This window comes from Muscardinus avellanarius (genome assembly GCF_963383645.1).
Source record: "Muscardinus avellanarius genome assembly, chromosome: 6".
In the NCBI taxonomy this organism is placed as follows: Eukaryota; Metazoa; Chordata; class Mammalia; order Rodentia; family Gliridae; genus Muscardinus; species Muscardinus avellanarius.
In genome coordinates this window covers 5507460-5522797 of record NC_137791.1, presented here as the reverse complement: position 1 = coordinate 5522797, position 15338 = coordinate 5507460, and positions in this window count along the sequence as shown.

Sequence of the window (15338 nt, the reverse complement as noted above, 5' to 3'; positions counted from 1 at the left end):
TCAAACAACTTCTTCCTCAGCAACATGAAATACCCGCTCCAAGCTACTACCGAGGCGCTGGCAAGGAGTGCAGGATCCGCCACTCAGTGAGGCCCTGCTTCAAAATGGAGAATAAAAGCCGGGCTGGGGTCAGCTCGGAGGTAGAAGGCCCTGGTTCCATGCCCAGAGATGGAGTGTAGCTCAGAGGCACAACGGCCGGAAGTTCTACTCCCCCACATATTAAAATAACCTCACATTTATGTTCAAGCCATTTTAAGGTACTACTAGCTCCTAGTATATACAAGCACACATGAACAATTTGTGACCTACAGATCTCTATTTTTCAAACACTGCTGGTAAGATATCCTTGAGCTTGACATTTTTTTTTTATGGTACTGGGTGGAGCTCCTGAGTGCCCCGCCTCTGAGCCACACACCCCAGCTTTTCTTTATTTTGAAACAGGATCTCAGTAAGTTACTGAGGGTGTCATTAAGTTTCTGAGGCTGGCCTTGAACCTGCAGTCCTCCTTTCTCAGCCTGCAGGAATATGCCAAGCTTCAATGTTTTTATAATAGCATTATTTATGTAAAATTACACTAGAAGGGTGTATTCATTTCGAGTCACCCTCCATGCCAGTCTGGTATGGAGCTGTATTTCTATCTTTCTAATAAACTTCTTTAAATCTTCAAAAAAATTAAAATAAAAAAATAAAATTACACTAGAAGGCTGTGTGTGTGCTACTGCGGACTGAAATCAGGGACATTCTACAGCTCAGCTACACTCCTGGTCCTAGTCGTGGTCCCCCACCCCGCCAGGGAGCTCCACCTGAAGCCCTATTTTTATTCTTGATTTTGAAACAGGGTGTCACTAAGTTGAGGAGGGCCTCACAAAGTGGCTGAGGCTGCCTGTGAACCCCTGATCCTCTGTCTCAGCCAGTGCCACCACGCCCAGCTGTTTTTTGTTTGTTTGTTTGTTTAAACAGGGGTCGGGCTTGGCTGAGCCACCTTGAATTTGGGATCTTCCTGCCTCAGGTTAGCTACACTGTGATTTTTCTTTTCTTTTTTTTTTTTTTTTTTTTTGCAGGTCTGGGGATGGACTCAAGGGCATTCAACCTCTGAGCTACAGCCCCTGCCTATCTTTTAGTCTTTATTTTGAAACCGGGTCTGAGTTGCAAAGGGCCTAAGTAGCTGAGGCTAAGTAGCTGAGGCTGTCCGCAAACTGAGATCCTCCTGTCTCAGCCTCCCAAATGCTGGGATGACAAGCGTGCGCCACCACGCCCAGCTACACTGTGATCTTAACTAAGGGCCTCACCAGGCATGGTGGCGCACGCTTGTCATCCCAGCACTTGGGGGGCTGAGACAGGAGGATCCCAAAGGCTGGAAGCCAGTCTCAGCTACTTAATGAGGTTCTCAGCCACTTATTGTTTCCAAATAAAGTATAAAAAAGTAGGTCTGGGAGTATAGGCCAGAGGTAGAAAAGCCCCTGGGTTCCTCACCCTCAGTACCACAAAAATAAAAAAAAAGAAAGGAAGAAAGGGCCTAACATTAATACTACTAACGCAAGGCTCTAACACAGTTTGGGGAAAGGTCTGGCAGGCAGGCCATTACTCCAGGCACCCCAGTATCCCTGGCTGAGGAGTGTGTTTGTTTCTGTTTTTTATGGTACTGAGCTGGAACCCAGCAGGGGCATCCTACCTCCAAGCTACATCCCCAGTCCTATTTTATTCTTTATTTTGAAACTGGGCCTCACTATGTAGAGACTACCTGTGAACCCACAATCCTCCTGTCCCAGCCTCCCAAATGCTGGGATTACTAGTGTGAGCCACTTGTCAGGCTCTTAAGAGTTCTTTATCTGCCCAGATAAAGCACTAAACACACTAAAGCACCACCCTAGAAGTGGAAGTATCTCAAGGGCTGAACCACCAAGGAATCTGCCTCTTTTACTCTTTTATCTGCAGATTTTGTTTCTCTTCTTGTGTACTGGGGATTGGACCCAGAGGCATTCTACCTCCTAGCTACAGGGGTCTGGCTAAGTTGCCAGGGCCTCACTAAAGTAGCTGAGGCTGGCTGAAAACCCATGATCCTGTCTCAGCCACCCAAGTGGCTTACAGGTGTGGGCGCCCACGCCCACCTTATCTGTAGAAGTTAAAGTAATGAAAAGTCATGACCCAAGTCCTGAAGTACTCACAGGGTTCCTAGGTTTCTAACTCTGATGGTAAGTTTCCTGGCAAAATTTTGCGGGTGGGATTTTATCTCATTAATGGAAAGACGGTAAGTCCAGGTTTGGCCAGCATACACCTGTTATTACAGAATAATTAATATCCTTCCCTTTCCCTTTCAAGCATATCCTGTTTCGTAGAATAAATTATCCAGGCACCCTACTAATAGATTACTAATTGAACACTCCTTGGTTTGCACACTCTGAACCCTAAATGATCTCTGAACCTTTTTTTTTTTTTTTTTAAGACAAGCGGTGGCACACACTTGCAACCCCAGGACTTGGGAGACTGAGACAGGAGAATGAGGATCACAAGTTCCAGAAGAGCCTCAGCAAGCAGTAAGACATTCAGTAACCTGGCAAGACCATTTCAAAATGTAAATACGTTATCTACACATATATACTGATATATGGAGACACAGCACGGGCCGTAGCTCAGTAGAATGCCTGAGTTCAGCCCCAGCACCACCAAGTTCAGACGGTCTCCCTATGCTGCCCAAGCTGTCTCAAACGCCTGGGCTCAGAGTCTTCAAAGCTCAGCCTCTTGAGAGATTATAATAAACACACACAATTCTACATAACATTTCACATAACTATCTAATTATCCTTGAAGTCACAGTTTTGCTCAGGAAAACAGAACATCAAGGCACCTGGGCTTTACAAAAACGCCACACTAGTATGAAGAATTGGAAAAGACAAGCCCATCTATTTGATTTACAAGACCCAGAAATCTTGCCAGAGTCATCCACCTAGTTAACACCTTCACTCGAACCCAGTTCTCTCAGAACTGTGCTTCCCTGAACCCCAATCTGCCACCTAAGTTATTCAACTCCAAAAGAAGTTGTTGGAAAACAGCAACGTGGGGTTGGAAAGAAGGTATTGTCGTTATACTGCTCCAGGACTAAGGAAAGGTTTCCTTCCCTGCAGGTGCAGAATGAATTCCAAGGACAGTCGCCTACACAGACACACCAGCAAAACTGAAATTCCCTTGAACGCACCACACAGCAAACACCACCTTGCTGTTGACCCCCAAAGCATAATGGAGAATGAAGGCACCAGTTTAAAACTTTTGAGTATTTTACCAGGTCATTTAAAATGAAAATACCCGAGTCTCACCTTTTACCAGGTCATTTAAAATGAAAATACCTGAGTCTCATCTTGAAAGGCTTTAAAGTTGTTGGTGTGTGTGTGTGTGTTACTGCAGTAGAACCCAGGGCCTTTTCTACCTCCAGGCTATACTCCCAGACTTATTTTTTATAGTTTATTTGAAAATGGAGTCTAAGTTGCTTAGAGCCTCACTCAGTAGCTCAGCGATCCTCCTGTCTCAGCCTCCCAAGTGCTGGGATTACAAGTATATGCCACCACCCTTGGCTCAGGCTTTAAGGTTTTAAGTGGTGGTGCAGGTTTGTAATCCCTGCGCTTGGGAGGCTGAGACAGGAGGATCGCACGGGTTCAAAGCCAGCCTCGGCTACTTAATGAGACCCTGTTTCCAAATAAAATATAAAATAGGTCTGGGAGTATAGCCCGGAGGTAGAAAGCCTCTGGTCTGGGTTCCACCCCTAGTACCACCAAAAAAGAAAAAAACGTAAGACCTTAAAATTGGTTTTATAACCAACAAAAAGCTCGTGTTTTGGTAGCTCACTGAATACCATAATGTATAATTGCATGTCTCAAGGTAGTGAGGTAAGAAAGTCAATAGTCAACTAGGGCTTTCTGTGCTGAATCTTATGGCGACTTTACATAAAGCTGTTTTCTTCAGTTAGTAATAATAAACAGGTTTAATACTTAATATAATAACAAATAGGTTTTTGGATGTGCCAAATTTACCAAAAAATGAATTTTGAGTTTCCACAAAAAAAGCCAAAGAATTCAACTGACTCAACATTTAAATCTCTCTTTTGCCGGGTTACATTTTTTTTCCTTTATTATTATTATCATTTTTTTTTTCCCTTTGCGGTACTGGGGATGGAACCCAGGGGCATTCGACCTCCGAGAGGCACTCCCAGCCCTCTTTTTTATTCTCCTTATTTTGAAACAGGCTCTCACTGGGTTGCAAAGGGTCTCAATCAGCTGAGGCGGTCTAAGAACTACGATCCTCCAGTCTCAGCCTCCCAAGTACTGCGATTACACGCGAGCGCCAACACTCTCTGTGTCAAGGGATCCTAAGCAGCACAAGGCCGGCTCCTACCCGTCCCCGGGCGCTCGCTCCGCGGCCAGCACCGCGTGGGCTCCGGGGGCTCCAGCTCCCTCTCCACCGCCGACCTCCACGAAAGCCCAGAAACGTGCAGACAGACAGCTGTGAACGTCAGATGAAATTCCCAGCCAACTAGAGCCAACTCAATGTAGAAAGCAAAACTAGGAGCTACTGCCTGGGGGTGGCGGGGGGGGGCTTCCCTTAACTTAGCATTTTCCCTCTTAACCATAAAAATGATAACGCAAAACTGAACCCGGACCGCCGCGACCCGGCGCAGCGGCGGGCTGCGGTGTCACCTAGGGGCGCGCCGGCCCCCGCCGCCCGGGGTCCCCGTCCCGTCCCCGACCCCGGCCCCGACCCCCACCTATGGGCGCGCCGGCCCCCGCCGCCCGGGGTCCCCGTCCCGACCCCGGCCCCCACCTAGGGGCGCGCCGGCCCCCGCCGCCCGGGGTCCCCGTCCCGACCCCGACCCCCACCTAGGGGCGCGCCGGCCCCCGCCGCCCGGGGTCCCCGTCCCGACCCCGACCCCGACCCCGGCCCCGGCCCCCACCTAGGGGCGCGCCGGCCCCCGCCGCCCGGGGTCCCCGTCCCGACCCCGGCCCCCACCTAGGGGCGCGCCGGCCCCCGCCGCCCGGGGTCCCCGTCCCGACCCCGGCCCCCACCTACGGGCGCGCCGGCCCCCGCCCCGCCCGGCCCACCTGGTCCCGGCGCCGCCTCCCGCTCGGCCGCGCGCGTCCCGCCGGCGTCGGGGGGCGGCGGCGGCCCCCGGGCCCAGGGGTTCTCCGCGGGCGGCGGCGGCGCGGCCTCGGGGCCCGGGGCGGCGGCGGGCGGCTCCCCGCGGCCCGGCTCCCCCTGCCCGCCCGGCCCGCCCGCCCGCGCCTCCCCGGCCCCCGGCCCCGCCGCGCGAGCGCTCATGGCCGGCGTCGGCCTCCGCCGCTGCCGCGTCCGCCCAACCGCGCCCGGGCCGCCGCCGCCCGCGCCGCGAGCCGGCCGGTAACTGCCCCGGGCGGGGCCTGCGAGCGCGACGCCCCCGCCGCCGCCCGCGCGCCCCGGGGTCAGGGGGCGGCGCCGGGGTCAGCCGCGAGGGCGCCCCCCCCCCCCAGCGGCCAGGGCCGGGGGCCTGGGGCTGAGCCTGAGCCCCAAAAGTCACACGAAGTGGGGCTGGGGTCGCAGGGGCCTGGGGCTGAGCCTGAGCCCCAAGGTCAGGCGGGGCGGGGCTGGGGTCTCAGGGGCCTGGGGCTGAGCCCTGTATCCCAAAGGTCACATAACATGGGGCCAGGGACACAGGGGCCTGGGTCTGAGCCCTGTACCCCAAAGGACAGGGGAGGTGGGGCTGGGGTCGCAGGGGCCTGGGTCTGAGCCTCACCCCAAGGTCAGGCGAGGTGGGCCTGGGGTCGCAAGGTCCTGGTTATGAGTCCTGTACCCTGAGATCAACCAGGCGGCCCCGGGTCACAGGGTCTTGGGTCTGAGCCCCATACCCCAAGGTCAGGCAAGGTGGGCCTGGGGGTCGCAGGGTCCTGGTTATGAGCTCTGCATCCCGAGATCAGCCAGGCAGGCCCCAGGGTCCCTGTGCCCTGCTGCTGAGTCCAGTAACCCGACGCCAGGCAGGCAGGCAGTGCGGGTGGCCCTGGGGTCGCACTGCCCCGGCCCTGAGCCCTGCACCCCCAGATCAGGCCAGGTGAACTGGTGGGGGGGGGTCGCAGTCCCGGAGTTCTGAGTCCAGCACCCCAAGGTCAAACCAGGAAGGCCCTGGAATGGAGATGCCCTGATTCTGAGCCCCGCACCCAGGCCAGGGAGGCGGTGCACAGGGCCCCGGGGCTCATTGCCCCGCCCCGAGGCCCAGCACCCCAAGGCCAGCGAGGTGGACGGTCCAGGATGGCCCCAGGTCCCAGACCGGCCATCGCCCGGCGAAAGCTTCCCACCTGCGCTCGGGGCGCCGCGCTCACTGGAAATCCAGAGCCAAGTGGCGATGCCAGGGCTGCCGCTCTCCGTGGGCAACTGCACCTTTGCCCCAGCGGGGGATGGAGCTCACTGCCCCGCCCCGTCCCACCCACAGGCAGACACATTTCTAAAGTGCTCTTAAGCAAATAGTTAATATTTCTCCGGCCTTTAAAATCTTTCTTTCCTATTCTTAATTTGGGAAAAGAGCACTTGATTGCCAAGTGAGTTGTGTTACCCGTATATGTTGTCTTAGAAAGGCTTTTAAAAAGCTAGAATGGAAGGAGAGAAGGCTGAGGTTGATCAGTGGAGGAGCTACATCAGAATATGTGTACAGGTGTGAATGTAGCATGGTCAGCTGGACACTCATCGCTGGGAGGGGAGGGAAGGAGGGAGGGCACCAAGCACAGTCTGAATGTATGCCATTTTCAATATGTCCCACGTGAAAATAAAATAAACAAAATACTACATATATATTTTATTCTTTTTTGCATTACTGGGGATAGAACCCAGGGGCATTCTACCTCCAAGCTCCAGCCCTATTTTTTTTTTTTTTTTTTTTTTGCAGTACTGAAGAGTGAACCCATGGGCATATTAAATACCTCTGAGCTACATCCCCAGCCCAATTTTGTTCTTTATTTTGAAACAGGGTCTCACTGAGTTGCAAAAAGCCTCATTAAGTAGCCGAGGCTGTCCGCGAATCGGGATCCTCCTGTCTCAGCCTCCCAAGTGCTGGGATTACAGGTGTGCGCCACCACGCCAGCTCTATTTTTTATTCTCTATTTTGAAAGAGGGTCTCTCTAGGTTGCAGGGCCTCACTAAGTAGCTGAGCCTGGCTGGGAACCTGCAATCCTCCTGTCTCAGCCTCCCAAATGCTGGGAGCATTCTACCTTCAAGCTACACCCCTGGTCTTATATTTTATTTTGAAACAGGGTCTCCCTGGGTTGATGAGAGACTCACCACTTGCTTAGGCTGTTCTCCAACTTAGGCTGTTCTCCAACCTGCATTCCTCCTGTGTCAGCCTCCTAAATACTGGGATTACAGGCCTGCGCCACTATGCCAGGCTTTTTTATTTTTTTATTCTTATGTGATACTGGAATTGGAACACAGGAGCCTTCTATCTGAGCTACACCCCCAGCCCTATTTTATATTTTATTTGGAAACAGGGTCTCACTAAGTTGCCGAGAACCTCACTAAGTAGCTGAGGCTGACTTCGAACCCGCGCGATCCTCCTGTCTCAGCCTCCCAAATGCTGGGATGACAAGCGTGCGCCACCACGCCTGGCTTTATTTATTTATTTACATTTATTTATTTATTTATTTATTTATTTATTTATTTATTTATAGAACCTCACTAAGTTCCCGGGGCTGGCTGCAAACCCGCAGTCCCGTTTTAGCCTCCCAAGAACTGAAGTTCCAGTTTGAGTTCCAGCCTTGAACTCCCTTTTGCAAAGACCCAGCAACAAGATCACAGTCCAGTGACGCAGAGAACGCTTTCACTTTCTCTGTCCTCTCTAGCCAAGTGCACTTGAATTAAAGGCTGAGTCAGCTGAGAAAAAGGTAACAGGGAATGTTTCTCTGAAACTTGATTCCTATGAACTACCCTGGTTCCCTTGCTTGTCTTTTTTTTTTTTTTTTTTTTCTCTTTTTTTGGGGTGGAACCCAGAGGCTTTCTACCTCTGGGCTACACTCCTAGACCTATTTTATATTTTATTTGGAAACAGGTTCTCACTAAATTGCTGAGAGCCTCACTAGGTAGCTGAGGCTGTCCGCAAACTGCCATCCTCCCGTCTCGGCCTCCTGAATGCTGGGATTACAAGCGTGCGCCCCCGCGCCCGGCCGGTGTTTTATTAAGGACGCGCTTCATTTCCACTAATAACCACATTTGCAGTCAGACTTTATGAACTTGTTGAGCACTGGCACTTTCAGTAAATGTACAAAAAGTTAGCAGAGGCTCTCTTCCTTCTCTTTTTTCTCTTCTGTCTCCTCCCCTCCCCTCTTCTCTCTCCCTCCCCTCTCCTCTTGTCATCTATCCTCATCAGTCTTGCTCTAGGCGCGCTGCTGAGTTCCAAGGTAGCACAGACGTCCTTGCCCAGGCCCGCGCTCCTCTTCTGATAAGTCCAAAGTCTCATCGCATCGGGGCCAGACGTTTAAGACTAAGTTACCCTCACTTCCGGAAACTCCAACTGCTGTAGCTGGGTCAAGTTTTTCATCCTCTTAATGCCTCTTCTTCTCTCTGGGATAATGAGGGTGAGCAAAGTCCCAACACCTTCTGCAAAGCCTTTCCACGATCTGCCCGGAGGAGCATCTTCACCCTTCCTGTCTCACGGTGCTGAAGGGAATGGCGTATTCCAGATGCCCGGGGAAGGGTCGGGCAGGCTATAGCCCCAGGGCGATCCGGTGTTGCAGCTCAAGTCTGAAGTCCTGCTTGACGTGGGGAGGTCAGTCTTGTTCCACTAAGGCCCCTTCAGTCCTTGGGTGAGGCTTCTCCACATGCTGAAGGACAATCTGCCGGTCGCAGAGGTTTCCGTCCAGAGGGCTAGCTCCAGGGAATCAAAGTCAGGGGCTGTGGTGTCGCGAGCAGGAGGGCTGCCGCTCCCATACACGGAGGACAGAAGCCGCTCTTACATGGTGGGGTCCAGGACGGAAGCTGCTCTCACATCACGATGACGGCAATCACCATCGCCCCGTGGGGGCTGAAGCTTGCTCTCACATCCTGGAGGGCGGAAGCCACATCCAGATCATAGAGGCTGAGAACCGCTCCCATATCATGGAGGACGGAGGCTGCTCTCAAGTCATGAAGGCCGGAAGCTGTTCTCACACCATGGAGGCCCCTATTTTATTTATTTATTTATTTACTTATTTACTTATTTATTTATTTTGCAGTACTGGGGCTGGAACCCAGGGACATTCGACCTCTGAGGTACACCTCCAGCCCTATTTTATTTATAATTTGCGTGTGTGTGTGTGTGTGTGTGTGTGTGTGTGTGTGTGTTACCAGGAATGGAACCCAGGGGCTTTCTACACTCCCAGAGCTATTTTATATTTTATTTGGAAACAGGGTCTCACTAAGTCGCTGAGGCTGGCTTCGAATCTGTGCAATCCTCCTGTCTCAGCCTCCCAAATACCGGGATTATAAGCGCGCAGCACCACACCCCGCTATTTTATTTATAATTTTGAAACAAGGTCTTATTAAATTGCTCATTCTGGTGCTGACCCTGAGATCCTCCTATCTCAGTCCCCCAGGTACTGGGATTACAAGCTTGTACCACCACTCCCGGTTTATATTTCATCTGTGAAACAAAGTCTCACTAAATTGCTGAGGCCAGCCTAAAACCTGTGATCCTGGTCTCGGCCTCCCAAGTACTAGGATTATAAGCGTCCCGCACCACCCCTGGCTTTTATTTTTTTCTTGGAAACAGGCCCCCCCCCCCCACCTTGTGAAGCCAGCCTTCAACCTGTGATGCTCCCGTCTCAGCCCAAGTACCAGGATGAGAGGCCTGTGCTACACACTGCCAAGCTTTATTTTTCTTTTAAGCCAGGTCCCTGTCTTTGGCCAACCTGTCGGTTATTTACCCTTGCATAGGCATGATTGGACCTGGCCTAAAGGGACACTACCATCTAGGCCTGGAAGCTGGGTGTGAGGGAATTTGTTTTTCTTTTTTTGCAGGCCTGGGGATGGAACCCAGGGGTATTCAACCTCCGAGCTACATCCCCTGCCCTATTTTTTTATTCTTTCTTTCTTTTTTTCTTATTTTTTGTGGTACTGGGGCTGGAACCCAGGGGCATTCTACCTCCAAGTTATACCTCCAGCCCTATTTTTTATTCTTTATTTTGAAACAGGATCTCATTGAGTTGCAGAGGGCCTTGCTAAGTAGCTGAGGCTGTCCCTAAACCACTAGCCTCCTGTCTCGGCCTCCTGAATGCTGGGATTACAAGCGTGAGCCACCACACTCAGTTTTTGTTTTTTGTTTGTTGTTTTGCTGGGAATGGAACCCAGGGGCATTCGACCTCCAAGCTACACACTCAGCGTCCCAACCCTTATTTTTTAAAATTATTATTATTTTTTAATGTGGTACTGGGAATGGAACCCAGAGGCATTCTACCTCTGAGCTACATCAGCCCTATTTTTATTTTTTATTTTGAAACAGGGTCTCACTGAATTGCAGACGGCCTCATTAAGTAGCTGAGGCTGTCTGCAAACCGTGATCCTCCTGTCTTAGCCCCCCAAATGTCGGGATGACAAGTGTGCGCCACCACGCCCCGCTCATTTTTTTTTTTTTTTTTTAAACAGGGTCTCACTGAGTTGCAGAGGACGTTGCTAAGTAGCTGAGGCTGGCTGAGAAGCTGCAATCCTCCAGTCTCATCCTCCCAAGTACTGGCATTACAAGTGTGTGCCACCATGCCGGCTGAGGCTGCATTCTTCGGGTTCTCTTAATTTCTCAGTCTGGGTGCAGGGTACTGCATTCTAGCCTAGGAATTTCAGGAGGTACCTTTCACACACCCCCTTCCCCTACTAAGCTAGTTCATTCATTTGCAAATATTTCCCCAGTGTGTGCTGGGTCCTTCTGCATGTTAGGCGAGCTCTATACTACTGAACTACATTCCCAGTTCTCATTTTTTTATTTTGAGACAGAGTCTCCCTAAATTGCCCAGGCTGGACTCGAACTTATGCTGGAATTACAAGCTACACCCCCGGCCCTGCTTTGTTTTTATTTTTTAGGTCAGTAGATTTATCCAGGACAAGTGACCTTAATTAAGCTACTGAGCTTATGGGTCTTTTTTATTTTTTTCTTCTCCTCCCTTGTAAAGGAACAATTCTGATCTGGAGAACAGGTACAAGGTGATTTTTTGAAAGGGAGGATGGTTCTCTAGGCCATTGAAAATTATGAAACACATAAAGTTATTCTTACACAATCTTGATGATCAGATGGTTCAAATAAGACTTGAAAGGCGAATCCTGTTTTTCCTGTTTAGAGTATGCTAATGTACCTTCCTTCAGATGACTGAGCCTGGTCCTCCTCCTTTCCCTGGCATTTGGGGAAAATTATTCAAGGTTCTTGGAAGCCAGTAACAGCGGTGCACACCTGTAATTCCAGCACTTGGGAGGCTGAGACAGGAGGATCCCAGGTTCAAGGCCAGACTCCACAACTAATCAAAGCCCTGAGGAACTTAGTGAGACCCTGTTTCAAACTAAAAAATAAAAAAATAGGACTGGGAATATAGCTCAGAGGTAGAATGCCCTGGGTTCAATCTCCACTACCTAAAAAATAATAATAAAGAATAAAAAATGGGGCTGAGGGCTGTACCTTGGAAATACAGTACCCCTGAGTTCAATCCTCAGCACTACAAAAATTAAATAACACTATATGAAATATTTCCTTAAATAAAATGTTTCTGGAGCAGAAGCAAGTTTATTCCTTTACGTATATGGTCTGGAGCTGCGTCCACATTACAAAAACTGAGCTAAGTAGTTGCATCAGAGGCCACATGTGGTTCGGCCATCACTTTGTACTGCCAGAAAGAGGCCACACGCAAATATCAAGAGAGGAACCTAAAGCTGGGCCTGGAGGCGCACGCCAGTCACCCCAGCACTCAGGAGGCTGAGACAGGAGGATTCGGTTCACAGCCAGACTCAGCTACTTAGTGAGGCCCTCTGCAACTCAGTGAGACCCTGTTTAAAAATAAACAATAAAAGATAGGGTAGCCAGGTGCGGTGGCGGCACACTTGTTTTCCCAGCATTTGGGAGGCTGAGACAGGAGGATTGTGGTTCAAGGACAGCCTCAGCTACTTAGGCCCTTTGCAATCTTCCTGTCTCAGCCTCCAAGTACCAGGATTAGGTGTGTGTCTAGCCATTTCTTCTTTTTCTTTTTTTTTTTTAAATGGTACTGGGGATTGAATCCAGGAGCATTCTAACTTTGAGCTATCCTTCACCCCTATTTTATTTTATTTTATTTTTTGTGGTACTAGGGATGGAACCCAGGGGCATTCTACCTCCAAGCTCCACCCCCAGTCCAATTTTTTATTCCTTATTTTGAAACAGGGTCTCACTGAGTTGCAGAGGGCCTCACTAAGTAGCTGAGGCTGCCTATGAACCGCGATCCTCCGGTCTCAGCCTCCCACGTGCTGTGCTGGGATGACGAGCTGCCACCGCGCCAGGCTACTTTAAATGTAGTCACAGCCAAGATTGAGCGAAACACTCAGAGAACCACGATAGGCCAGATTGCTTGTTTCTCTCACACCACACAGACCTTGGGGAAAATCTGGCTCTTAGATATGTTCTGATAAAGCCCCCTCCATTTCTGCCTTTCTATGTTGTTAAAATAACTAAGGGGAAGAGGTATAGTCAATTCAAGTTTGAGTATATTAATCAAATTGTAACATCACTTTCTGGATTTGGAAAACGACTTCTCAAGAAAAACGCCCAAGCAATTAACTTTTAAAATACTTTTATTATTAAATATAAAACATTTGGAAATCATTTTTAAAATTTCATTTACAGTGTTAACAATTCAATCATCTTTATGAAAGCACCACGTTAAAAAGATATATTCTTAAGAACCATCTAAAATGCATATGCTAAATTGGTATAAGAGGAACAATTACAACATTAGCGAATCATGACACTCAGAAGCTTTTTTCCCTTTTTTTGCGGTACCGGGGATCGAACCTGGGGCTTCGTACACGCTGGGCGAGCGCTCCTTCCTGAGTGCCCCCGGCTCGGGCTGCAGCACGCTCTCCAAGCACACGGCTGAGCAGGAAGTGCTGAGCAGAGAAGTCACGAGGACCCCCGCTCAAGCTGACAAGTTTCAGCTTCAAACGCTATGGAACATACGCACCTCGTAAAACAACTGTACATCACACCTGCCTGCGTCGACTACCAGCTCACAGCTGTGTTCTAAGAGAATACCTAGTGTTTTATGTGCCTAGTTCTCAAAATGTAGAAAAACAGCAGAGAGCACTTCTCAAAGAATACATTGTGTGTGTGTGTGTGTGTGTGTGTGTGTGTGTGTGTGTGTGTGTGTGAGTACTTAGGCCATATTTGGGGAGGGACTAGATTAAAACATCTGGCTAAGAGATGAAATTCTTAAAATAGCCTTCTTTCATATTTAATTTGGGAAAAGTCAGTTATGCCCAAGAGTTCATTAGAACTGTACCAAAATTGCATTCTTTTACCTAAAGAAAAGTCACACCCCATGGTATGTTATTGCTTAATGAGAAGTGCTGATGTGGACAAGAGGAGTGTTGGCTTCACTAAGCCACTGTCCAGAAAGCATCTGCTGGCGTCACCTCGCGGTATACACAACACCACTTCATGGAGAAACAGGGACAAAGTCTTCGAAGAGGTGGCAAAGGCACCTAATAATTCACCTATTTCTAGCAGACAAAGAACACACATTTTAAAATAATTCATGAACAGCACAGATTTCAAACAAGTAAAACTCAAAATATACTGACTGTAAACCTCCATGCAATGCCCAACATTTTATAACTTTTTTTTTTTGCAGCCATGGGGATGGAACCCAGGGGCATTAACTAAGTTTTTTGTACGATAGCGTTTCCATGGCGCCCACTGATTTCACTGCGGCTATCCCATGTTGAAATTATAAAGCCAAGTCTGTGGTGTGCTTTGGACAAGGTCAGCAAATCCGAGAGTGGTACCCAAGAACACATTAGCCACAGACCCCATCAATTAATGCAAGAGGTCTGCCATTATTTCTATTTTTATGAAATTTTTTTTTGTACATTAGGGATTGAACCCAGGGGACGCACTACTGTTGTCTGTTTTCTGTAATACTGAAGCTCGAGCCCAGGGGCACGCTACCTCTGAGCTGCGCTCCCAGCCCTTCTTACTCTTCATTGTGAACCGAGGGCTCACTCAGCTGCTGAGGCTGTCCTTGAACCAACCCGATCCTCCTGTCTCAGCCTCCCAAACACTGGTATTACAGGCGTGTGCCTCTGTGCCCCGTAGTGGCACTGTACTATGGAACTACATCCCCAGCCCTTTAATTAATTAATTAATTAATTAATTAATTTTGTGGTAGTGGGGATTAAATCCGCCGGCATTCTACCTCTGAGGCACATCCCCCTATTTTATTTTTATTTATTTATTTTTCATGGCACTGGGGATTGAGCCCAGAGGCTTTCTACCTCTGAGTTATGTCTAAGGACCTATTTTACTTTTATTTGGAAACAGGTCTCACTCGGTTGCTCAGAGTCTCACTACCTGCCATGACTGTCCTCAAAGCCGCGATTCTCCCGTCTCAGCCTCTCAAATACTAGGATTACAGGAGGGTGCCACCACGCCCGGCTTCAGCCCTTTTATTTTTTTTATAGTGAGATCAGGTCTTGCTAAATCGCCGAAGCTGGCCTAGAACTTGCAATCTTCTTGCCTCGGCCCCCAGAGTAGTTGGGATTACAAGAATACATCATCATTCCCAGCATACAGTTAAGTAGAAAAGATATGTTTGGCTTTTGTTTTTGTACTGAGGTTTGAACCAAGGGCATTCTCCTTTTAAGCTATACCCTCAGCTCTATTTTACTTTTAGTTTTTAAAACAGGGTCTTGTTAATAACACATTTTTCTAACTTAATCCTTGATAAAAATTTTAAAGTCTAGCCCTGTTGAATTCATTGTCTCTTATTTTATTTTTTTGCGGGTCTGGGGATGGAACCCAGGGCCATTCGACCTCCGAGCTACACCCCCTGCCCTATTTTTTTTTATTCTTTATTTTGAAACCGGGTCTCACTGAGTTGCAGAGGGCCTCACTTAGTAGCTGAGGCTGTCCGCGAACCGCGATCTTCCGGTCTCAGCCTCCCAAGTGCTGGGATTACAAGCGTGCGCCACCACGCCCGGCTTCGTCTCTTATTTTAGCACTTACTTTAGCTATTAAAAGCACTTATCTACAAGGCAGGATTAGAATTCAAAGTTAACACTGATTTTTACATCTTATAAGTATTTCTATGGCCGAAAATTAAAGTTGAAAAAAGACTAAAAAGTCACCACATCCA